This window comes from Microcebus murinus, chromosome 21 (genome assembly GCF_040939455.1).
Source record: "Microcebus murinus isolate Inina chromosome 21, M.murinus_Inina_mat1.0, whole genome shotgun sequence".
Lineage (NCBI taxonomy): Eukaryota > Metazoa > Chordata > Mammalia > Primates > Cheirogaleidae > Microcebus > Microcebus murinus.
The window spans coordinates 4,278,057-4,304,678 of record NC_134124.1 but is presented as its reverse complement, the minus strand read 5'-3'; the positions used below and the strand labels follow the sequence as shown (position 1 = coordinate 4,304,678).

Sequence of the window (26,622 nt, the reverse complement as noted above, 5' to 3'; positions counted from 1 at the left end):
CTGGCCCGTCCCTCCCGTCTCCGGCAAAGGGACGCTGCTCTCAGGGTATGGGCGGAAAGAGGTGGGGTCTGGGGGCCGCAGGGCTGATGCAGACTGTTTTGTTTTGAAAGACCAAAGGCGCACGGCGAACCATACGCACATGCTTGAGAGACTGCTCGAACTAAGAGGACAGTCTGGGCGTTATTTTCCAGGGGAAGGGGGCAGTTTGCAAATTCACTGGAGGCACAAGCGAGGGGTCTATCTCACGTGCCATTTCTAGAGGAGGAAGGGGGAAGATAGTGTTCCCACAGGCACGTCCTCAAAGGGTGGCGGTTCGTTTCAAGCCCAGGAATGTGGCGGTGGGGCTCATGCTCCCAGCCTGCTTAGGAACAGCAACGCTGGCTCTGAAGGGACACTCGTTCCTACCGGCCTCTCGGCCCTCAGGCTGCCCGTGCCTGTCCAGGAAGAGAGGGCCTCCTTGCTGCGGGAGGCCCCCGCCCACCCCGGTCTGCAGCTGGAGGTGTCCGCTCCGTCCTGCTCAGCCCTCGCCGCTTCGCTGCCCTAAGAGGACGCGGGAAGGACAGACGTGAGCTCCCGGGCACACAACAGAGAACTCGTCACGCAGGCCACCCCTCGCTAATTCTGTCTGGCTCAACACCCGGCCGCGAGCGTCCACCCGGCACTAAGCCCACGCAAGGCCAGTGTGGCCCTGCCCCCAGGGACTGGGAGCTGTCCCCCTACCCCAGTCTGGGACTCGTGGCTTCCCTCCCAGCACCCTTGGGAGTGATGACACCTTCCTCCTCCTGGGGCAATCACTGCTTCTCCCAGAGCACAAAGGGGCTTCTGGCTCTCTTGTTTCACCTTCAAAATTTTCGGTTTTAGGCCGGGCACGGTGGCTCACACCGGTACTCCTAGCTCTCCAGGAGGCCGAAGTGGGAGGATCGCTCAAGGTCAGGAGTTCGAGACCAGCCTGAGCAAGAGCGAGATCCTGTCTCCACTAAAAGGAGAAAGAAATTAGTTGGACAACTAAAAAATTATTTAAAAAATTAGCCAGGCACGGTGGCGCATGCCTGTAGTCCCAGCTACTTGGGAGGCTGAGGCAGGAGGATCGCTTAAGCCCAGGAGTTTGAGGTTGCTGTGAGCTAGGCTGACGCCACAGCACTCTAGCCTGGGCAACAGAGTGAGACTCTATCTCCAAAAAAAAAAAAGAAAAAAGAAAATTCGGCTTTAAAAGTCTTTGCTTTCTGCTCAGAGGAACTGAGGTCCCTTTATCCAAACAACAAGCATGTGGCCAGGGCTTCCCACGGGCCTGGCTGTGATCCGGATGGCGGGGAGACAGCGGGGAAGAAATGGACACAAATCCCTGCCTTCCTGGGGCTTAAATTTTAGCAGGGGAGATGGGGGTGGGGGTGGGGGACAAACTTAATTGATAAGTAATTTCTCTAAGCGCCCTGAGATCAAGCCGGGCGCGGGCGTGCGAGGGTCGGAAGGGGCCACGGCGGGCGTGGGGGGCGGGAGGCTCCCTCCCGGCTCCCGCCTGCTCCGCCTTCTTCTGCTTGCCGACAGGGTGTCCCTACGTCCCCGGTGCTTGAGGTTCAAGTGAAGAGTTCATCCGTAATGGGATTATTTCTCGCCCTGTTTGCTTTCATTACAGTCCGGCTCCCTCCGAGCATGAGAATCTAACCTTACCGAAAGCGTATTTTGGTAATCCGATATAAACCAAATTTAAACTCTGACCTCCAACAATAAAAACGCTACTTTCCCTCTCTGAAGACCTGAAATTCAGATGAAGGGCTGCCAGCTCCACTTTCCGGGTTTCTAACTGGCTTCTAATTAGATTCTGAGCGCTTCTCAGAGGGGCTGGGGACAGGCTGGGGACAGGCCGGGGCCCGCGGTGGGCGGCCGGCCCACTGGCCTGCTTCTCCCCGCTCCCATCAGACGCCCGGGCTTCTCTCTGCTGTCCCACACGCTAGCAGCTCGCCGCATCCCCACTGAGCACCCACCCAGCCGGTGCCCCAAACTCCAAGTCAAACTGCCGTCTCCAGCTACGTTCCAAATTTGCTCTGATCCCGTTTTGCATGAACCGCTTTAATCCCGTGCGGGTAAAGGTTAAGTGTGAGCTTACTGCAATCTGCCCCCGCGTCATGTTCCAATTCCCGTAGGTTATCTCATTTGGAAATTGAGGGGAGCGACTGCAAACCCACGTGGGTTTGCAAACTCCACCAGCCTGGCCGCTGCTCAGAGCTCCCCGTCGTGCCTTGCTCAGGTTTGCTATGCACAGAATTAAAGCCTTGCTTTAACTTTTTTTTTTTTTTTTAAGAGAGACATTAAATAAATTTCACCGTCTGGAGCAGGATAAGCAACTGAACATTCAAATTCGGGGATGTCCTACATTCATAACTGTTCACTGAGGAAGCATTTCCTGTTTATATGCCGAGCTAATGAGAATCCATCACCCCTGTCAAATACACTGAACACCAAATTCAAATGTCAAACCAAATGTAAGAGGTCACACATTTCCTCTGCTAACTAAAAGTGTAATTCATAAATATTATTGCTACCAAACTCTCCATCTACAACATTTGTTTAGAAATATGCACATGTAATATAAATTGTGATTAAGTTAAATGGGTATATTATTTCCTGTTTTAAGGGCTAACGGCAGCATGAGTTATGCTTCACTGCGAAGAAGGCTCAAGTCACAAGCAGTCCTGCCCGAGCACCGCCCCACGTTTTTACACCCCCCGACCGGCTTTTGCACGTTCATTCATAAATACTTTACATTAACCAGCCTTGCTGATAACTTTTACTTGTGCTGCCCTATAAAATAGCTCTTAGTATTGAAAAGGTCAGCTAAATGGACATAAACTTGCGATCTAGCTACATTTAAAATTAAGAGTGGAAAAACAAAAAAGATTTACGAAGCCAGGGTCTTCCTTTACCGCTGTGAGCAGAGTACCAGAGTCCAAATTAAACTGAAACTTTGCATCTGCGGCAGGATGCAGAGAGAGGGGAGTGGTTAGCATGGGCAGCAGCGACTCAGACTTTTTAACTTCCAGAGTGACCACGGGGGAGCAGAGACACAATCAGGAAGCAACGTTTCGTTCCTTTTTGTCTACAAATAAATTCAACAAATAGCCTTCATTTTAAAAACCTGTATACCCACGAATACTTATATTATTTTAGGAGAACAAAATGTACTGGAGCAAGGAAAACAAGGTCAGTGTAACAAGCAGAAATAGATTCTCACCTAAGAACCTGGTAGGGGAGTGTCCTGGTGGCATGCAAATAAAAGGGTGACAAAAGGAAAGACCAGAATCAAAGCTGACCCTCACCAGCCTTGCTCTGCTAATGCAAGAGAAAAAATACAGTTTTACTCCCTAGTCAAAGAAGACTGACCGAAATACTGGGGAAAAAAAAAGGAAAGAAACCATGCCCTCCCAGGCCTAGGCGGGCAGGGGGGCTTAGGTCCCCATCTCAGCAGAGCGGGACTGCGAGCCCCCCTTCCACACGGGCAAGGCCACCGGCCAGGTCGCCCCGGGCTGGGCCGCGCGAGGGGTTCCGCGGAGGAGCTCTGACTCATCCCTGTTTCCTAGACCTGTTCAAAGGGGAGCCGGCCCGACGCCATCGTGCCAGACGGTTCTGCAATGAAACCGAGCCTTTGATGTCACAGATCGGGAGAGAGGGTTAAGCTGGGGTCCCTCGAAGAGATAACTAAGATGACTTCCAGCTTTTGAAGTCTAGCGGAGAGCATTTCATAGACTCGGGACTCAGGAGGAGATAATTACCAGATTCCACTGAGGCTCATTATCTGTGGACATTTGCTGTGACAGCCGCCCCCCAGTCCGGGGGGGGGAGGGGACACCCTGCCCATGTGCCACGAGGCACGCAGGGGCCTGCTCCTTACCCGCCCTGCCCCTGCCTTCCCTGAAAGCTCAGGCTGAACGGGCAGACGTGGGTTCCAAAGTAAGTACTGCTGGAGAAGAGGTTTGTTTAAAGCACGCAGCTCTCATTCGGTATGTTAAATTAGGTTTCCAACAGTGTTATCGTAATAGTCATTCACCATAATCTAACAGCTACATTGCTGGGTTGTCTTAAATGTGGCCACTTCAAATCTGTCACCTATGATTTGAAGCTCAGCAAAAGAAAATGATATTTTTACCCCACTTTTCAAAATTAAGGCATAATTTACATAAAGCGCAATGCTCAGGTCTTAACGGTCCAATCGGTTCTGATGAGTACAGATGAAGACATAGGACATTTGTCACACTTTTCCACGCAATCTCTCACTCCCCAAGAATCCACCACCGATCTGATTTGCATCATCACAGGTTACTTTTTCCTATTTTAGACTTTTCTCCAAACGGACACGTAGCACGCACGCTTTCATTCACTCACCGTGTTTGAGACCCATCCACGGGGCTGCGTGTCGTGGCAGTTCATTCTGTCACACTGGCTGGCATTCTGTTGCGGGACTATGCCACAGTGCGTATGTCCGTTCTTCCCTGATGGACACCTGGGCTGTTTCCCACTTTCAGATTTTTTTTATCAATGAAGCTGCCATGAACATTCTCATACAAGAATTTTTGTGGAAATGTATTTTCATTTCTCGCAGGTGAATACCTAGGAATAGAATTACCGGCCACAGCATGAACATATTGTTAACTCTTTAAGAAAATGCCAGTTTTCCCAAGTGGCCATACCATTTACACCCCACCAGCAGCGCACGGGAGTTCCAGGTCCTCCACATCCTCTCCCACATCTCATGCCATCGATTTTTTTTTTTTTAACTTTAACCAGCTTCTAGCTGATGTCCAGTGGTAACTCACCGTCATCTCAATTTGCATATTTCCCTGATGCCTAATTATGTTAAACACTTTTTCATGTACTTACTGGCCATTTGTATATCTTCTTTAGGGATGCTTCTAATCAGATCATTTTGCCCATTTTTAATTGGATTGTCTTTTTATTCTTGAGTTGTAGAAGTTCTTTACATACTCTGGATGCGAGTCATTTGTGAGACATGTGTTAGCAAATCTGTGGTTTGCCTATTCATATATTTTTTTTTGACAGTGTCTTTGGTGAGCAGAAATTTTTAATTTTGATGACAACTTATCAGTTTTTGCTGTATGGGCCATGCTTTCTGTGACTTCTCTAAGAAATCTTTTCCTACCCCAAGGTTGGAAAAACATTCTGGTTTTTTCTAGCAATTTCATTGCTTTAGCTTTTATTGTTCAGGTCAATGATCCATATTGAGCTGCTATTTACATATGGTTAGAAGTAGAAACTAAGATGTGTTTTTTCTTTAAATGGATATCTAATTGTTTCTGCACCATTCATTAAAGAGATTTTCTTTCCTTATTGAATCTCCTTAGCACTGTTGTCAAAAATCGCTGTCCATACGTCTATGGGTCTATGCATGGACTTTATTTTGTTCCATTTACCTATTTTTCCAGTCTTTCATCAAGACCACACATTGTCTTGATTAGTGTAGGAGCTATGTAGTCAGTCTTATAGTGAGGTAGAATAAGTTTTCCAAATTTGTTTTACTTTTTCAACATTGTTTTGGCTATTCTAGGTCCTTTGCCTATTTGCATAAATTTTAAGATAATTTTGTCAAAGAACTTACTGGAATTTCATTTAGGACTGATCAATTTGGGAGAACTGACATCTTCATATTCAGTATTCCAATTTCTAAACATGGTATCTCTATTTATTTAGGGCTTTAATTTCTCTCAGCAACGTTTTATAATTTCCAGTCTTATGTATGTTTCATTAAATTTATCCCTAAGTATTCGAATTTTTACACTACAATACATGTTACTTTAAATTTCTCATTGTTAATTTTTTCATTGCTAATTTATGGAATTATAGTTTTATTATATCCTACAACACTGCAAAATAAATTAGTTCTACTCATTTTCTTAATTCCTTAGGAATTTCTTTGTACAAAATCACATCACTCATACGTAAAGACAATTTTACTTCTTCCTTTCCAATCTGTATGTTATCTTTTTCTTACGTTATTGCTTTGTCTAAGACTTCCAATAAAATGTCAGATAAAATTAATTCATAAGAGAAACATCCTTGCCTTTGGAGGTAAACATTCAATTCACCAATAACTATGTTAGTCATAGGGAGTTTTTTGGTTTTGTTTGTTTCGGTTTTGTTTGTAGATGCTATTTGTCAAGTTAGGAAAGGTCCTTTCTATTGCTAGTTTGTTGAGAGTTTTAATCATGAATGGATATTGGTTGGGATTTATCAATTGCTCCTTCTATATCCATAAAAATGATCTTATGATTTTCTCCTTGATTAATGTGGTAAAATGCAGTGACTGATTTTTTAAATATTATGCCAACTTTACATTCCTGGGATAAACCCTACTTTATCCTTCTTCACATATTATGGGATTTCATTTATTAATACTTTGTTAAGGATTTTCATTATCAAGGACTTACCTATGATAATGAGGGACTTTGGTCTATAACTTTCTTTTCCATAATGTCCTTGTCTGGTTTCAGTAACAAGATAATTCTGAACTCATAAGATGAGTGAGAAAGTATTCCCTAATACTCTATTTTCTGAAAGAGTTGGTATAAAATTAATGTTATTTTTCCCTTAAATATTTGAAAGAGTTCACCAGAGAAACTATCTGGACCTGGAGTTTTGTTTGTCAGAAGTTGTTCAATTACAAATTTAATTTATTTAATGAGTATAGGAAATTTCCTATTTCTTGTTTTGTAAGTTATGCTTTTTTATCCTATTTTATCATATTATGGAGGTACAAATATTGTTAGGGTTACATTATATCGCCCCTGCCATTCCTCCCCCCGCCCCCTGCCGTGCCGAAACATCAAGCGTGTCCAACCCCCAGGTGGTGCACATCACGCCTATTTTGTAAGTATATATCCTTCCCCTCCTCCCCCCTCCCATCTGCCCACCACCCAATAAAAGTTTTTTTTTCCTTTTTTGACCTATTAGTTACATTGTATATCTTTGCCTTTCCCTATGAAGGGTTAGAGGTATTCCCTCCCCCCTCCATGCTCGCCACAACCCTAAGATGTGTATCTCCCCCTCCCCCAAACCCTGGTGAACACTACCACCATTTGAGCACCATAGTTTTAATCAGTCAGTACCAATTTGATGACGAGTAGATGTGGAGCCCATTTTCTTGATCTTGTGCCACCTCACTTTGGATAACGGGCTTAAGCTTAATCCAGGATACCATAAACGGTGCTAGCTCACTGTCATATTTTAGAATTGAGTAGCATTCCATTGTGAGCATATACCAAATTTTAATTATCCACTCATGAATTGATGGACACTTGGGTTGTTTCCAGGATTTTGCAATAGTGAATTGTGCTGCCATAAACATTCAGGTGCAGATGTCTTCATAATAGAATGGCTTATGCTCTTTTGGGTAGATACCCAACAATGCTATTGCTGGGTCGAATGGTATTTCTGTATCTAGTTGCTTGAGGTGTCTCCAAATTCTTTTCCACTGAGGTTGCACTAATTTGCAGTCCCACCAGCAGTGCAAGAGTGTTCCTGTCTCTCCACATCCTCGCCAGCATTTGTTCTGGGATTTCTTGATACAAGCCATTCTCACTGGTGTTAGATGCTATCTCATTGTGCTTTTGATTTGCATTTCTCTGATGATTAGAGATGTTGAGCATTTTTTTGTATGTTTGCAGGCCATTATTCTGTCTTCTTTGGAGAAGTTTCTGTTCATTTCCATTGCCCATTTCTTGATGGGGTTGATTTTTTCTGGTTTATTCTTTTAAGTTCTAGATAGTTTCTTATTATTAGACCTTTATCAGAAGTGTAGAGAGCAAATATTTTCTCCCACTCTGTGGGTTGTCTATTTGCTCTAATGATGGTTTCCTTAGCTGTGCAGAAACTTTTTAATTTGATGAGATCCCATGTGTTTATTTTTGATGCAGCGGTGATCGCCTTGTGGGTCTTCCTCAAAAATTCTTTGCCTAGACTGATGTCTGATAGGGTTTTCCCAACATCTTCTTCTAGGATTCCTAAGGTTTCATGCCTTAGGTTTAAGTCTGTTATCCATCTTGAGTGAATTTTTGTGAGAGGTGAGAGGTAGGGAACCTGTTTCAATCTTCTGCATGTAGCTAACCAGTTTTCCCAGCACCATTTATTGAAGAGAGATTGTTTTCCCCATTGTATATTTTTGTCTGCTTTATCAAAGATTAGGTTGCCATATACTGATGGTTTCATCTCTGGTATCCCAGATCTATTCTAGATATCGATGCTTCTGTTCTTGCGCCAGTACCAGGCTGATTTAACTATTATTGCTTTATAGTATATCTTGAAGTCAATAAGACTGATGCCTCCCAGTTTGTTCTTTTTACTTAAGATTGCTTTGGCTATATGAGGTTTCTTCTGGTTCCATACAAAGTGAAGAATTATTTTTTCTAGATCTGTAAAGAATGCTGGTGATATTTTGATGGGGATTGCATTAATTCTATAGATCACTTTAGGTATTATTGACATTTTAACGATATTGATTCTACCAATCCATGAACAAGGTGGATTTTTCCATCTATTCAAATCATCAGCAATTTCTTTTTTTAGTGTTTTGTAGTTCTCCTTGTATAAATCTTTCATATCTTTCGTTAAGTATACTCCTAGATATTTAATTTTCCTTAGGGCTATAGTATAGGGTATTATGTTTTTGATTTGAGTTTCTGCTTGATGGTTCTTGGCATATATGAATGCTTCTGATTTGTGTATATTGACTTTATAACCTGAAACTTTACCACATTTATTTATTAAATCTAGGGGTCTCTTGGATGAATCCATAGGATTTTTCTAGGTATGATATCATATCATTAGTGAAGAGCAAAAGTTTGATTTCATATGCCCCCACTTGGATGCCCTTAATACCCCTCTCTTGTCTGAGTGCTACAGCTAGGACTTTGAGCACTATGTTGAATAGAAGATGAGACAGTGGGCATCCTTGTCTAGTTCCGGATCAAAGAGGGAATGATTTCAATATTTCCCCATTTAGAATGATATTAGCAGTGGGTTTGTCATAAATGGATTTGGTAAGTTTAAGGTATGAACTATCTATGCCTATTTCATTAAGAGTTTTAATCATAAAGGTATGTTGGACTTTGTCAAATGCTTTTTCTGCATCTATTGCCAGAATCATATGGTCTTTGTTCTTGATTTTATTTATGAAGTGAATTGCATTTATAGACTTGTGTATGTTGAACCAGCCTTGCATCCCTGGAATAAAGCCTGCCTGGTCATGGTGAATTATTTTTTTGATGTGCTGATGAATTATATTTGCTAGAATTTTATTTAGGATTTTTGCATCTGTATTCATGAGGGATACTGGTCTATAATTTTCTTTTTTTTGTTACATCCTTTCCTGGCTTTGGTATCAAGGTGATATTGGCTTTGTAGAATGAGTTAGGAAGGATACCATCTTTCTCAATGGTGTTGAATAGTTTCTGTAGTATAGGTATGAGTTCATCTTTGTATGTTTGGTAGAACTCTGAAGTGTAGCCATCTGTCCGGGAGTTTTCCATTTGGTGGGGGGTGGGTTAATTACTACTTCAATTTCTGCGCTTGAGATTAGTCTATTCAGGAGATATGTTACCTCCTGAGTGAACTTAGGGAGGTTGTATGAATCCAGAAATTTGTCCATTTTATCTTCGTTCTGTAGTTTTGGGGCATATAGTTTTTTATAGTAATCAAATATAATGTTTTGTATTTCTGTGGTGTCTGTTGTGATCTCTCCTTTTTCATTTCTTATTGAGTTTATTAGAGTCCTTTCCCTTTGAGTCCTTGTCAATCTAGCAAGAGGGCTATCAATTTTGTTTATCTTTTCAAAAAACCAGCTTTTGGTTTTGTTGATCTTTAGTATAGTTCTCTTGTTCTCCATTTCATTCAGTTCTGCTTTGATCTTCGTTATTTCTTTTCTTCTACTAGGATTGTAAGTTGTTTGCTCTTCTTTTTCCAGTTCCTTGAGCTTATTCATTAGGTTGTCAGTATGTACGCTTTGTGTTTTTTGGATGTGAGCGTTAATTGCTGTTAGTTTTCCTCTCAGGTAAGCTTTTGCTGTATCCCACAGGTTTTCATAACAAGTATCACCATTATCATTTTGTTCAAAGAAATTCTTGATTTCCCTTTGAATTTCTTCCTTGACCCAATAATTTTTCAATAATAGGTTGTTTAGTTTTCATTATTTTGTGAGGCATTGAGTGTTTCTATTGGAATCGAACTGTAATTTTATACCATTATGGCCAGAAAAGATACAAGGTATAATTTCTATTTTCTTGAATTTTTTCAGATCTGATTTGTGGCCTAGGATGTGATCAGTTTTGGAGAAGGATCCATGGGCTGCTGAGAAGAATGTAAATTCAACTTTATTTGGGTGGAATGTTCTATAGAGATCTGTCAGAACTTTTTGATCAAGAGCTCTGTTCAAGTCCATTATTTCTTTGCTTATTTTCTGTTTGGAGGCTCTATCCAGATCATTCAGTGGAGTCAAGTTCCCTGCTACTATGCCAGTGTTGTGTAACATGGTGTTTAGATTAGACGAGGTTTGCTTTTTGTAATTGGGTGCTCCTGCACTGGTAAGTTATGCTTTTTAAGGAATTTGTCCCTTTCATCCAAATCATTGAATTAATAGGCACAAAGTTGTTTGTAGTATCATCTCATTATCCTTTTAATGTCTATAGGCTATTCAGTGATGTTCCCTATTTTATTCCTGATATTGGTCTTGACTCTTTTCTTCTTGATTAGTTTTCCCAGGAGTTTATCAATGTTATTAATCTTTTCAACAGACCAATTTCAATCTTTGCTGATTTTCTGGATTTTTTTTCCTATTTCATTGATTATACTTTTATTTAGGTTTAATTAGTTCACCTCTTTTAGCTTTTTAAGGTGGAAACAGAGACCATTGATTTTCCACCTTTCTCATTTCCTAATATAACCATTTAAACTTATACATTTTCCTTTAAAACTTGTGCATTCCACAAATTTTGATGGCATCTTTTCATTATCATTAAATTTAAAATATTTTCCAATTCCCCTGTGATTTCTTCTTTAAGGAATAGTTTATTTAGTTGTATGTAGTTTAATTTCCAAATATCTGAAAAAATTTTTAGGTATGTTATTGTTATTGATTTCTACTTTAATTCTATTGTGTCCAGAAAACATACTTAGAAATTCAATTCTTAGACATTTATCAAGACTTGTTTTATGGCCCAATTCATGGTCTATTTTGAAGAATTTCCATATGCACTAGACAAATGTGTGCATTTTGCTTTTGTTGGATGTGGTAATATATAAACATCAATTAGATCAAGTTATTAGCAATATTATTCAAATCTTCCATACCCTTACTAATTTTTTGATCTACTAATTACTGAGAGAGGAGTGTTAAATTCTTCAGCTATGAGTAGATATGTACAGCTTCCTTCTGTCAATTTTTGCTTCATGCATTTTATTTTTTTTGAATTGTCTAGTTGAAGTTAGCTTCATGTATTTTAAAGCTGTTTTATTGGATACAAATTTTGTATTTTCATGTCTTGATTATTTAAACCCTTAATATCATCATAAAATGCTTCTTGTATCTTTTTATCAACTTGAAGTCTACTCCATCTGATACCAGTTTCACCTGTTATATACAGTATTTATATTGTATCTTTTCCAAATTTTTTACTTTCAATCTGTTTTAGTCTTTATGTTTAAAGTTCATTTCTTACAAACACATATAGTTGGGTCTTGCATTTTTATCCAGTCTGACAATCTTTGCCTTTTAATTGGGAAGGTTAGTCTCTTTACATTTAATGTAATTATTCATGTATTTTGATTTTAAATATATAAAATTTGGGGTTGATTTATAGCTTTCCCTCATGTTCTTTGTGTTTCTATTTCTCCTACTATGTAGTTTTGGTATGAAACAAATATGCTTAGTATTTCATCTCCTCTATTGACATTTTAGTCATGCCTTTTTGAATTATATTTTTAATGATTTTTCTAGAGATTGCAATCTTTATCACAGTTCACTTTTTAAACATACTCTATTACTTCATGAGCAATTAAAAAACTTAATGAAAGTATATTTCCAATTACAATGCTCCTTTCTTTTATGTTCTTGTTGTCATATGTTTTCATTCTAAGACTATTAATTCCTATGCTCCTTTGTTATTATTTTTACTTTCAATAGCCAATTATCTTTAAAGGTTCTTAAAGTGACCTTTTATTTATAGGTCTATTCATTCCTGATATTAGTTCATATTAAGTCCTTCCTCTATGATCAGTTTTCCATCTGAAATAATTTTATTTCAGCCTACAGAAGTCCTTTTAGCATTTCCTGTTCTCCTAGAGATTGATTCTTTCAGGTTTTATCTGTCTGAAAATATCTCATTTTGCTTTTTTGAATGATGTTTTCATTGGATGTAGAATTATAGGTTGACAAGTTTTTTGTTTTTCCTTGTAGCATGCTAATGTTGACATACCATTGTCTTTATCCTTTGTTTTTAGCAACTGGACTATGATTCTGCTTGAGTTCCCTAAGCTTCTTGGACCTCAGGTTCTGGAGCTTTCCTCCCCCCATCCCGCTAATTTTAGAAAATATTTGATCCCTGTCTCTTTAAGTATTTCTTCTGCCATTTTCTTTCTCATTTTCTTCTTCCAGGACTCCAATTAAAGGTGCGTTAGACTATATGATGTTATCTCACAGAACTCAAGATGGTATTTCATTTTTCTCACTCTTTTTTCTCTTTTTATTTCAGTATGAATCATTTCTGTTGAGTGTCTGTAACTCTTTGCACTTGCTTGCTTTTTTCTTGATTCCTTTATTCTACTCGGGATTTAATTTTTTTAAATGCCCCAGATTTTACGAAGCACGGCAGCAGAATAAAAAACTGGAGTTTCTTTTCATACAAACTTATTTGGATTTTTTAATATTTCAAATTATTGATACGTTCAAAGAGTAATTTTAATCTCTGTAAGTTTTGCTAACCGTGTCGAGTCACACTCAACATCCAAGCACAAAGGGTTAAGTTTATTTAATTTTTTCCTCCACTGTGTCCAATTCCTAATAATCCCATTGACAGAATTTTTCATGTCTGTTACCTTCTTTTGCATTTCTAGCATTTCCATTTAGATCTTTTTTTTTTTTTCTTTCATACCTCTGCTGAAAGTCCCCATCTGTTCATACATGTTGCCTGCCTTTTCCACTAGATTCTTTAGCATGTTTTCTTACAGTCCCAGTCTGATAATTCTGACATTTGGGCCAACTTTGGTTTAATTCTATTGATTATTTCGTCTCTTAACAAGTGATCATATCATTGTTTGTTTGGGTTTTTTTTTGGATGTGTGTGCTTGATAAGTTTATATTGAATGCCACATGCTGTATGCAAAAAATAGTAGAGATGAGGTAAATACATCCCCCCCAAAAAATATAGAGAGAATTCCTCTTCTATCAGGCTTTTAACATGGAAAGTTGAGTTTCTATCTGGCCTGTAGTTGAGCCAAGTTTGTCTTACACCTTATTATTGCTTTAGTTACATTTAGTGCACTGCAGTCTTCCAGTGTTCTTAGTGACAGACTGTTGCCGTGCCCCACGCAAGGCCCAGTGCTCAGGAGGGTTCATTTAGGCAGCCCTACATACATGCCTGTGCCTTGGAGAGGATGATCACCCTTGGCTCTCCTTCCTTTCCCTCAGGTAGCAGACGGCACAGTGTCGGCACAGTGCCGGATCCAGAATGCGGGCAGGTTTCTGGCCCCCACCTGGCCGCAGACAGCAGCTGCCTTTTACGCAGTGCAAGGCCCTGAGTGCTCTGCCCCTCCCCAAGCGGGTGACCACTGACTCCTGCCCACGCGTGGTCCACGACAGCTTCCCGTGGTTCCCTATTCTAACCTACGTGTGGGGCAGGCCTCGGTACCTGTGCCTCGGGGGCGGGGCTCCCCATGCTCCTGCCCCTCCCTCTTCCAGCGGCAGGTAACCTCTGCCTCACTCTCTCTCGAAAGGTCAGGAACGTGGGAGGGTTCTTATCAGTCCTCCTGCCTTGACCACAGTCTGAGGCCGGTCCTACTCCACAGAGGGCCGTCTCTTCTCCTGCCCTGCCCCCAGTCTTGTTTGTGAGCGCCCAGTGGAGGCCCATGGATAAGAGTGAGCAAGAGGGAGGCACCCCTTGTATCTGTAGCCTCCAACCATCCTCAACTGCTCTGCAGCCCCCACTTGCCTCTTAAAAGTTCAGCACAACTTCAGTTGTTTCCTCCTGACTTGCATCTCTGATGGCCACCGCCTCCGCCTGACGCCCTGCCCAGGGTAGAATTCTCACGTGCCCCGTCCCTCCTCAGAGGGGCTGCCATCGTTTTTATTTCACTGCACCAGGTCACCTTGGATCTCAGGGCCGCTCTCTGGCAGACTTAAAAACAGATGATCTTGTAAACCGTCTGGCTTGTTTTTATTCTTAGGGTGGGAGCAACATTCTCTTGCCGCTTTTTACAACCTACCTGGAAGCTCTGACTATGAATATTAATAACTAATAATCTCTCTCTTTCAATGTGTATTTGCATGCTTTAGGACACAATTTTCACTTTCTGTGCATTTATTCATTTCTAATGAAACTGAAATGATATCCTGCCCTTTTCCCTTAGTCCCATAGCTCCTTGCACGTGGAGCTCAGGCGTAGAAAGATGGCAAGGAATTTGTGTACAATCAGGAAAGGATTAGAACAACATGAGCATTTTCTTAACTACAAAGCAACAATAAATTCTGCTGGGCACACAGCAGGTAAAGCAGGTAGTATCTTATACATGCATCATTGCATTTCTTACAGCTCAGTGAGCTAGACACCATTTTGCAGATGAAGAAATTCATGCTCAGAGAAATTACATGACTTTGTCCAAGGCCACACAACTAAAAACCGGAGAGACCAGGACTTACTTGAACCCACGCAGTCTAGATGTTGGGGTCCACACTCTTAATCTCCATGTCATGAAGCAGCGAGAGAGGGGTCAACTGCCCTGACTACATTTTCTTTCACTGGCGATTTGACATCTGAGTTCTGACTAATTCATGTGGCGCTCCATACACCCAGGGCCGGAGCAACACACACGCTTCCCCCCAGTCTTCCACAAGGGATAGCTGCTCCCCATCTCAGCCCTCCCCAGAGTGGCTTCCCATCACTCCGCTGCCTTCAGGACAACCCTGTCCCCACCCCACATGACGGGACTGGCTGCAGGCCGCAGAGCACGGCAGCACACGATGCCTCCTCGCGCAAATGCAGAGAGATCTGACAGTCCCGAGGGACCCTCCAAGGGGCTGGGGGCCCCCACGGGCAGCCTGAGAGCAGGGGGCAGCGGGGAGCCTCAGTGCATTTTAGGGCCCCAGCTAACCGGGGACAACCCATGATTTTAAGGGGAAAGAGAAAATTCATCCAACTACATCACAATCCAGCAGCGTAAGTTCCCAGACACACTGTCTAGAGTGGGGCTGACTCTTCTTAAAGCAATCTCTTGACTGTTCAAAGGAAGACTTCCCCGAGTCATTTTAAAACCTAGAGACGTTGCCATTAGGGGAGCAGAGATCAAAAGCACCTTAATCTGCTCTATCAGCGGGCCAGCTACTTACCCAGTCTGAGAATGTTCCTCACGTGCTGCGTTCAGACCCTGCCCGATAGTCCCGGGATTGGTACCTCGGCTCCTGGAAAACAGAAATATGGTTCTACTTATGCTGATCCCTATCTCTGGAGACGCGTGCAGTGATAACACAGCGGCCCCATCGGCTGCCGCTCCGATGGCTGCACGAGGGTATTTCGGAATTCATAATTGGGATGGCTGCGGTCGCCTTCTTTAAAGAGGGATCAAAACATTGAAATCCATCAAGAGCTCTGCTGCGTAACCCGAGAGCAGGCGGCATTCATTAATGGGACACGCACAAGGCGTTTGCCCTCCTGCTCTTAAGATAGAGATTCCCTCCGCAATTCTCAGGCAGAAGTGGGCCCCATAGCTCCAAGCACTCGGGAAGGTTCCTCTAGGACGAGACTCTAACACTGCAGGCTTACCCGTCCGAGGCTCTCTCTGCACCACCAGGCTGCTATAAATTAAGGTTACACTAACAGAAGTATGCCTCCAAGAGCAAGGGAGGTGAGCCCTTCTTGCTTCTGTTTGAGCAACTGGCACAAGGGTTTACTGCACTTTAAAGTGGACTTTGACCAATTACAGTGAGCCCTTGGGTGGGTGTTCAGGATGAGGGGAGATCTGGGAGCAGGGTGTATAAAATGGGTGCAGGGTGTGAACAAATTGAGCATGTATTTTTATTCCTGCTGCTGTTGGTTAGCACTCTCACACTTTCCTCACTCTGCACGCTAATCTCATGTGTGCTGAGCCCCCTCCCTCAACTGAACCAGGATGGTGGTTAACACGCAGCGCCCGGCATGCTCAAGACACATTTGCTGAATGAATGAACAAACAAATAGACAAACAAACTAAAGGACCACCTTAGGACGGTGGGTCCCCAGATGCAGGTACATGCCTACCCCAGCCTTCCATGGGATGCAGGATGGCCCTGGCGTGATTGTGGAAGGGGGAAGGAAGCTGCAGCCTGCCTCCCAGAGAGATGCCAGGGGCTGCAGGATCAGGGTCTTCCCGGGTCTATAAGGAAGCTGGGCTCCCACCATAGAAGCATAACCACGAATGCCAAATCTGATGAAGCCAAACACCGGAGCGAGTGGGCTCAGAAAGCTGCAGAACCTCGGGCACGCCGAGGCCCTCCTACGCCCCTGCTTCTTTTTGCTGTAAATGGCTAAAGTCACGGCGAGCTCGTGAGCATCGCTGAAAGAGTCAGATGGGATGCTGTCAGGAACGGGCATGTGCAAACCATGCAGGACTCAAACAGGCAAGGTGGGGAGACAGAGATGATGACGGAAAGAAAAGGCATTCTAAGGGGAAGGGACAGCCGGGGAAGGGCCCTGGGGCTGGCCGGCCCGAGGGTGCCCAAGCCCTGCACAGGACATCTGGGCTGCCCCACGCACCCAGCCAGGAGGCTGGCACCTCAAGTGAGGCGCCAATGAAGTGGGTGAGAGATGTCTCTGCCCAGAAGCTGGGGACCCTGTGCCATTGGTCTGCACATCCAGGACAAAAGGACGAAGCTACCGTTGCCATGTCGTTACCAACACGGCACTGACCACACACCCAGCCACTCATAGTCGTGCTCCCCTCATGCTTTGGCTATCAGGAGACTCAGAGTCTAACTTGCAGCCTAGCAATGGCACTGGACCCTCGGTGGCCTCTCTTCCCCCACCCCCGCCTCTCCCGCTAACTGTGAGCTCCCGGAGGGCAGGAACCGTGGCTGGTTTTCTGTGCCCTGCTCTATCCGCAGAGCCAGGCGCATGGTAAACACTGATGTACTTGCAAAGTGACCGACCACACTCTTACTTTCTTGCCCTTGCCCCAGTTTCTTCTTAGTCAGTGTTTACCCTGCTGCGACACCACCACACATTGTCTTGTGGACAAGAGGGAGTACAGATAAACATGCGTTCAAAAGAGGACACAACAGATAAAGAATCGGTGGGGCACCATTCACGCCCCCAGCGGCTCTCGTGACAGCGTGGCCTTGCCGACCTCGCCCGCCCCCGGCTAAAGCAGGTGCAGGTGCAGCTGCAGCAGGCGCCCTTTCTGACGGCCAGGTCTGTCCTTAGGAGGCCTTGCTACCCGGCTGCTCCCAGAGATTGTGTTACCTCCAGGCCCGGCTGGAAGGTTGCCTAGCAACACTCACCAGCCTCCTCGCCCCTAAATCCCTAATTTGTGTCCTACATGCACACGGTGCCGTGTTCACATGACCTGAGCAGCAGCCTCCGCCACAGATCCCCATCCGAAACAGGCCTGATCTGCCCGCACTGGCAGAGCCTGGGGCCCAGACCCTTCTCCTCTTCCTGGCCCGCGGCTTCCAGCCGGGACCTGCGGGTTCTCGGGGAGCGTGAGCACGGAGGACGGCCAGCAGATGAGGCTTTGAACCCTGCTGCCTCCCGGTCTGCTTTGCCCGTGTTGGGGGGGGGGGAGAGCCAGGAGAAAGAGGAGAGCTGGACTTAAAGCCCACCTGCGTCTGGGTCGATGAAGATCCTGTCACCCCAGAAGCCACCTGCTTGGAGATTTTTCTGCTCTCAAACATTTTATTTTACATCCAGAAGGGTCAGAAACACACAAACATGTAAAAACATGAAGTGTTGCTTAAGATCATGTCTAAACAGTGTGCAAAAATAAATATCCTCCCTCTGAAGCAAGTAGCCATCTGGGAGAGCAAGAACACAAGGAGTAATGTGGAGGGAAACCGCTTCACGAGACCTAAATTTCACCTGTGGCTTTCTAAAAGCCACGAAAAAGAGCCAAAGAACCCCAAACTCACAGACTTCCAACGGGGTGCAGATGCGGTCTCACCGCTTCCTTCTGGCTCTAAGAAACCTTGCCAGGCAACGTCCTGGCTGCCGCTGACTACAGATTCCACCACGGCCCTTCTAGATGCTTCTCCTGCTTAAGCACCAGGCAGCCGCCGACTGCAGGAGTGTCTGCAGGGAGACACTTCACTTTTCCACGTCGCCCAAAGAACAGGCCACGCTTTCTTGTACTGAGTCAAAAACCAGTCCATTCCATCTGGCCTCCATCTCTAAGTCAAAAGTGAAAACTTTAAGCATTCCATACATAAAAAGCAAAAGAGCACTTTTGGCTCTTTAAGATAAAAGGTATCTTTGACAATGAAATGAAAAACAGACCAGGAGAAGGGGCAAAACCGAGACACTCGGAGCTGCGCTGCCCAGTACGGCCGCCACCGGTCACCTAGGTCTGTTTAAGTTAAAATCTAATCAATTAAAGTTAAGTGGAAGCAAAAATTCTAGTCCTTCAATTGCACTGGGCACACAGTGGCTGTTCCAAAAGCTCGACAGACGTGTATGCTAGCTCAGATTTAAAGGACATTTCCATCACTGCAGCAAGTTCTGTTGGAGAGCGCTGTTGTGGGCGTCGTTCAGGCGGCCACAGTCACGGAGGCCCGTCCCCAGCATGGTGGAGTCTGTCAACGGGCCCCAAAGGGCTCCCGTAGGTCCCCGGCCATCCCTTCTAAGCTGGGCCCTGAGTTTTCAGTCTCGGGAAAAACCCCACAGCCAAGGCCCTGGCGCCTGCGGGAATCCTCCTACTACCCCCAGTGCAGCGGCTCACCGGGCTTGTCCTCGCGCCCAGCAGACGTTCCCTGGTGACCCACCTGTCTCTCAAGGCCACATTCCACACCACTGCAGGGGTGTGAGAACGGAAAGATGTGTCCACCCACCCACAACCTGCAGGCGTGAGCTTACGTGAAAAAAGGGTCTTTGCAAACGTTAAATGAGTTAAAGATCTGGAGATGAGATCATGCTGACTTGTCCGGGTTGCCCCTAAATCTAAGGACAGGTGTCTTTACAAGAAGAGAAGCCACAGACAGAGGCGGCGGCCACACGAAGACAGAGGCGGACACAGAAGTCAGGTGGCTACCGGCCAAGGAGCAGCAAGGACGGCCAGCAGCCACCCGGAGCTAGAGGAGAGGAATGGGACAGATTCTCCCTCGGTTTCTCCGGAAGGAACTACCCCTGCCCACACCTGGATTTTGAACTTCTGGCCTCCAGGACTGCGAGAAAACGGATTTCTGTTGTTTTAAGCTGCCTGGTTTGTGGCAGTTTATGAGGGCAGGCCCAGGACACTAACCTAAGGGGTTAATGGCAAACGATGACCGAACGGTTTCCTCTCCCAGGAGAGACGCGCTCGGCACATACGCCCGGCCCGCGCCTCCCCGCCGGGTCCCATGGCCCCCGCGGGTGCGAGCACAGCGCCGACCACAGCCCGGGCGCCAAGCCCAGGGCCGCCGGCTCTGACGTGCACACGCCAGGAGGAAGACCTGCAGGCAGGGACGGAGCAAATGATTTGGGGCCGATGAGGCCTTCTCAGGACCCCGCAAATTATGCTACGGAGCTGGCCGTGGTGGCTCCCACCTACCTCTCCTGGCCCTTCTCCTTGTGGCCCCTCCCCCGTGCCATCCCCGGCCAGGCTGTGCTGGGCCCCAGCTCGCCTCTCCTCTCCTCCGGTCTCATCCCTACTCTCGTGCCAAGGCTCATCTCAAAACCCACCTCCTCGGCCAGCCGCGGTGGCTCATGCCTGTAATCCTAGCACTTTGGGAGGTCGAGGCGGGAGGACTGCTTGAGGCCAGAAGTTCAAGACCCCGTCTCTACAAAAAATATAATAGAAAAATTAGCCAGGCGTGGTGGCATGTGCCTGTAGCCCCAGCTACTTGGGAGGCTGAGCCAGGAGGATCTCTTGAGCCCAGGAGGTAGAGGCTGCAGTGAGCTATGATGACGTCACTGCACTTCAGTGACAAAGCAAGACCATGTCTCAAAAAAAAAAAAAAAATCCCTACCACCTTCTCCAGGAAGCCTCCTCAGACCACCCCATCCCCAAGTGACAGCTGCACACGGTGGCAGAGCAGCCCTGGGTTCCAGGTGTTCTTAGCCACACCCCACTATGAGGTTCTCAGGGGTCTCTTCTCCTTTCTGGGCCTCACTGTCCCCATCTGCGGCATTTCTGTGATCTCCAGCTCTCACGTCACATGTTCGCCAATTTGTGCCGTTAAGTCACGGTTTTGGGCCTAAATAAGAGCTAAATAAGAGCAATAATATTAACTATGACAACAAGAGCAGTTATTGAGCCTACCGTGATGCTACGTGCTTTACATGCACCACCACACTTAATCAACACTTTCTGGATGCATAGGGGGAGGTGGAGGCAGGGCAGGGGAGGAGAGTCCGCCCTCTGCACGAGCACCGCGCCCACGACGGCAGAGCCCTGTGCCGGCTCGATGACCAGCAGGGCCTCGGCGAACATGGGAGGGAACACCCAGGAACTTACAGAACGGAGACCAGACTTAGGATGTCTCCTACGTTTGAACAGGGCCACCCCTGCCCCCTCCTTTGAGCTTCTGAAAGGAACGGCAGCTCCAGACAAGGGCTGCCACCCACGACAGAGGCTGGCCGAGTCCGGGGCAGCTGCGATCGTCTCCCCGGCCTCTGGCCTGAGCACTCTGGAGCAGAGTAAACGGGAATCAGCACGGAGCCACAAACCGACGGGATTGCCCCGTGTCGATACCTGCTAGATGTCAGGGATCCTCTGGGTCGCCTGCGAGCTGTCTGACATGACCCACCCCTGCCACCTGGGCCTGCGCCCCCTGGGCCCCCACACTCCACCTGCACTTGTTTATCACGAGTAACCTGAGCTCAGCGGGCCTGACCGAGGCGTGTGAGTCCTGACATGGCCTTGTTCTCTGGCCCCTGCAGAGACGGCACTGGGGCCCGGGCTTGGCTTCCCCTGGGGCTCAGCCGCTGGTTCCCAGGGCAAGAGGTACACACTGGGGGTCCCAGCGGCTCTCACCAACTGGCTGAACATAAAGCACTGGCCCTCCTTCTCCCCGACCCCGGCAGGACAGCCGGGCTCACGGAGCACCCCGTGGGCCAGAAGGAAGGCGCCTCGTGCTATTACCTCGAATGAAGAAAATCACGCCGGGGAGACTGAATTGTCTGCAGACTTGTTTGACTCAGTGATTTCCGAGCCCTTGGCACTGGGGGAGCCAGGGGGAGCAGGCTGCCAGCAGGCAACTGATCAGCCACTTCCCAAGAATACTCACAGGCTTATAAAATCAGCGTGAGTCACTCTCTTGCCTTCCTCACAAGTGTGAATCACAAACCACCAAAACCAGCAGCAAATGCATGACTCAATGGTTTCTCTGGGGCCCAAAGGGGCTGGAGAGCCGGGGCGGGTGTTGCCAACCCCAGGCCTCCCCTCACCGACGAGCAGGACTCCCCAGGCAAGGAAGGGGTGGCCAGGGGCAGGGAGACGGCTCGGGGGCACTGAGGCTCAGGGGTGGGCTCAGAAACGCACAGACCCGGGCCCATCCTCCCCCCACTTGCCTGGCACCGCTGCCCGCCAGGCAGCCCGAGCCACACCAGGGCGTCGGAGAGAGCGGCATGGGCCAGCCTCTGCCCGCATGCTCCTTACAGTCTACTGGAAGTTTCTGAAGTGATTGGAACCCTGTTTCTACTTCTCTTCTAGCTGGGAAAACAGGGGCGAGTCCCCTGATGTCTCTAAGCTCAGCTTCCCCATTCTCACGCCTACTCTCTGGGCCGTGTAAGGATTAGATGAAAGAGCTAGTTTGCATAAAGTCCCCCCACCCCACGGAGCCCAGCACATTGCACCTGCTCAGCAATCCACCTGCCATGCAGTGGAGAGAGGATGACCTCTGCTGTCCCACTGGGCCCACGGGGCCCTTCGCCAGTCCCCACCACCACCCCTCCCGGTGGCACCCAGACAGCCTGAAATCTGGGCACCCCTGCAGCTCCGGCAGGAGAGGGCAGCTGGGTCCCGGGCCTCCTTTCTGGGACTCCTGGGCCCCCCAGAGCCTTAGCACCAGTCTCAGGTCTTCCTTCCCGGCAACCCAAGGGCAGCATTTCTTTCTTTGTGGCCTTTCTCCTCTGGTCTTTTGGCCAGTAGGTCCCGACCACATTTTTTAGCCCTCATCTCTCAGCCCTCATTTCAGCCCTCATCTCTCCCCAGAGAGCTGAAGATGACAACGAGCAGCTTCCTCCCCGTGGCCCTGGTCCCCCCCATCCCCGCCCAGCCATTCCTGCTCACTGCCCCCAAGAGCCAGGCCAAGACTCAAGGCTTCCCCTTTAAGGCTCATGCTGGACTGTCCTACTGCCCCCAACAGAACTTCCCTCCCGGACCCTCGTCTTCCAGTCCCAGGCCTGGAAACGTCACCCTTGGGGCAAAGGCTGCACCCTGCCCAGCGGGGGCCGGGCACACACACTGGAACACGCAGGAACCCCCCTCAGCAGCAAGGCGGCCCATGCCCTGCGCATGCGTCAAACCCGCGCGGTTGGCCAACGTCTCCTGACACCCTCCCCGAGGGCCAGATCACCTGCTCTAATCCTCACCGCAGTCCCACCACCGAGCAGGGACTATTACCCGCCCCGCCTCGAGTGCACTGAGGTCAACCTGCAGTGAGCGCGGGAGGCGAGCGAGGGGCGGAGGCCGCGGCCTGGCAGGAGATGAGGGCACACCGTGGGGTGCAGGAGCTGGGGGTGAGACAGCGGAACCAGAGAGGCGCAGGAGGCCACCCGGGGCAGCGACACCCCAGCACTAGGCTCCCCCCCCTTGTCCGGCCCCCACCAGCCCCGCCTCCAGGGCCGGTCTCTGATGCTGGGAGCTGGGGAGCTGTCTCTCTATCTGCCTGCCCCCGCCCAGGACAGACAACGCCGGAACAGCCCGTAACAACCTGCCCACGGGTGACAGAGCTGCCGTAGCTGAAGGGGGAGGTTGCGCCTCTCTGGGGCCCCCGAAGCCCAGTAGAAAACCTCAACCTTGGGGAAATAAAAGTCACAGTGATTGCATCTGGGTCATTTCGCTGTAGGTAACCTCCTTTTTCTGCTCTTCTGGAGCTCCTAAATGATATAAAAGCAGGACAAAATAGCAAACAGCAAAAGCAGAAGTAGAGGTGGCTGCAGATGAGGAGGAGGAGGAGGAAGAAGGGAAAAGAGAGAAAATACGAAAGCTGAGAACTTGCAAGGCGGGAGGAAAGCTTCCGAGCTGGGCGTGAGGGTGCCCGCAGCCCCGCGTGGTATTTCCAACCCTGAAACACCGCTGACCACACAGCCGGGGCCGGGCAGGCCTCACACCAGCAGGGGTCAGGGACAGAGCCAGGCCCCCTAGACAGAAGCCACTACCCAGGGCAAGCAGCAAGGGACTGCTTAAAACTGGGGACTCCGAGCCACCTGCATGCCCGCCAGGATCCCAGCTGCAGCTGGCCCTCTGGGCTGAAGCGCTGTGGTCTCCATGACAACACCTGCTGCTGCCGGGGAAGCGTCCGCTCATCCGCAGGTGCCCAGTGTCCACTGCCCCCCCTCCGAGAAGGAAACTGGGACCCGGGCGTCCCGAGGCTCATTCCACGTCTGCCCTTGAGGTGCTCGGAGCAGCCCCTCCACGGCAGAGACCCCTTTGCAGCCGAGCACGCACCTGACCTTGCCCGAGAGAGGCTGAAGGACATTCTGCCAGCCCACAGCCCCACGCTGTCGACCACTAGCTCCACTGGAGCAGCCGCCAGGCAGAGACAGGTGGTCAACCACGTGCCATCATTCCAGTCTGGGGGATGTCTGTTGAGGCCTCCCCCTAATGCCAGAACCAAGAGGGTCCAGGGAGTGACAACCGTGTCTTGGAAGGGGCCAGGGCCAATCCCCAGGCTAGTACCAAGTCCGTGCTGGGGCCCGGGGTCACCAGATGGAGGAGAGGATTTACGGCCCACACCTGATTTCCCAGCATCCAGTGAACTTGGGAACAGAGAGCAGCAGAACCTACAAGACTCCCTCCTTCAGGTCTCGCTGGGAGCCGTGTATTTTTGGAGGGCTTTGGCCTCGCCTGCTGGCTGTGCTTTACTGCTGGCAGGAAGATGGGAAATTTATTGCTTTACAAATCATACCCCTCGCAGCATAAATGAACTGTCTGGCCGCGGCACGCTCGGGCCCAGATGATTTGCGAACGTCTGATGCCGAGCGGGGCCGTGCTATCTGCTACGGCCTCGTAGCCGACAGCGAGCCGAGAGGCCGGGCGTCTGCACAGTGTAACTCCGGCCGGCAAATTGGCTGCGACGCGTGCGCGTTGGCTCGGCAGCGTTGCATGACTCCGCGAGCTCGCCAGGGAATCAGAGGGGCGCGGGGCAGCCCCTTGGCCCGGGGAGCGGGTCCTGGCGGGCTGCGCGTGACAGGCGGGGCAGCTGCGGGGCTCGGGGCCGGGGTCAGGGCCAGGCTGCCTGAGCTCAGCAGCCCGCTGGTCCGGAGGCCTGCGAGCCTTCAGGAGGCCGGGCGGACTCCTGCAACCCCCGGGGACAAGGCTGCTCTGCACAGTCGTCCACTCCACATCCCCCAGCCGGGGGTGGGAGGGACGGTCTTGAAATGACCTCAGCCCCGAGTGTAGCCAGGAGCCGGCCGGTGCCCACAGCCTGCGAGCTGGCGCACCCTCCGCCGGCCGGCCGGGGCCGGTGAGCAGACAAGACTGATGGCACCATCACCGCCACCAACAGGCTCCTCCCAGCGCCTGCGACATGGGGCATGACCAGGAGGGGGTGATGGCACCTGTCCACAGAGGACACCAGGCAAGTCCCTTGGGCTCTCCGAGCTTCACGGTCACGGGAGTGGTGGTGCGGGATCCAGATCCGGGCCGCCGGCGCCTTATTCTCCTGTGTCTGCGGTGCGCGTGGCGCTTCATGCTCACTGTGTTCACCAAGCATCCGTTATGTGTCACCATCCCCACTTCACAGGTGAGTAAACTGAGGCCCAGGAGAGTCACGTCACTCGACTCCTACGGTTAGTGAGTGGCAGAGCCAGGATTCAAGCTCAGGATCCTCTAGTTCTGAAGCTTCTGTTTTGCCCCTTCACTCCTCTCTGCCTCCCACGACCTGGGGTGTCATTTATGGCATCCCACGCGTCACACCGCACCGTGCCGGACAGTGGCATCAGGTGCTCAGTCTAAGAGCACTGTCTGTATGTTCAGCAAAGGGCTAGAAGGAGGATGCAGGAGAGAGGGGTCTATGCCCCGGCCCGGAAGCTCATGGAGCAGGTGGGCAGGGCAGGCCCCACACCAGGGGCTCCTCGAGTCCAGCCGGAAGGACCGACTGGGGCCCGGCATGCCGCAGCGGGGTTGCTTCAAACAAACCTGGTGTCCTCCTTGGCTGAGGGACGCGGTGACCTTCCTCAGGGGGAGAGGGAGCCAGCAGAGCCGGCCGTTTACATAAGGGCCAGAGGGCCCTGCCTGAGTGCAGAGCCCATCCTCACCCGGCTCCGAACGTGCCACGGGGAAGAATGAACTTGCACCGACTCTCAACCTGGTGACGTCTTTCGCCAAAAAACAAAAACAACTGTCGTCCCAAACAATTGATTTAAAAACGGGGAATAGCACTTTATACCACTTTGATCCTCAAAAACAACAAAACTGTCTTGTTACCATAGTGAATTCTGACTGTGCCACTTGGCATTAAAGACAAAAGGCTGCTGATGGAACGCTCACGAGACGGGCGCTTGGCCCCGCGACGCCGGCCTCTCGCCCCCTCGCCCGATGCTCTCATCCGTCTGCTTGCCAGTTCGGCAAAGCTCCTCCCTCCGGTTCCAGAAAAGCCCCAGCAGAAAGGGCTCCTGGCATTTTCAGTTCCTTCCATGTCTAATGCCAAGTACAGACCGGGCTCCACGATCTCTGGAGAAGCCTAAATTCAGTTAATGGACTTTTTATAGCCTGTCAACGTTGCCCTCGCTAAGAAAACCTACCAGCCACATAAATAGGGTCCACGTGTCCCTGTGAAGCGCAGACCACGCGACGGTGGCAGCTCCCACCGTCAGCACCACGGCTGCCGCCCCCCCACGATGAGTGTTTCCACCTGGGGCCATCGGCGGGTCTCCGTCAGAACCTTCTTGGTGCATAATCAGGAGGGGGAGGCAGGCATCCATCCCCGATCTCTTAAGACAGCTCCTGAAAGCCCAGGAGCTTGGCCTTGGCCTAGGCAGGAAGCCACAGGGGGACATTCCAGACGTGGGCCTATGCCAGTTT

General features: G+C 48.7%; 1 long non-coding RNA gene across 1 annotated transcript in view; it reads right to left on the bottom strand.

The window, feature by feature from the left end:
- The window catches only part of LOC142863072 (uncharacterized), a 124,650-nt gene that overhangs the window by 35,965 nt on the left and 62,063 nt on the right, over positions 1 to 26,622 (bottom strand). Inside the window, exons 2-3 of the long non-coding RNA XR_012913949.1 lie at positions 15,599 to 15,670; positions 4,378 to 4,602 (exon numbers count right to left, since the gene is read on the bottom strand). This is a non-coding gene — a long non-coding RNA (uncharacterized LOC142863072). The remainder of the gene's footprint in view (positions 1 to 4,377; positions 4,603 to 15,598; positions 15,671 to 26,622) is intronic.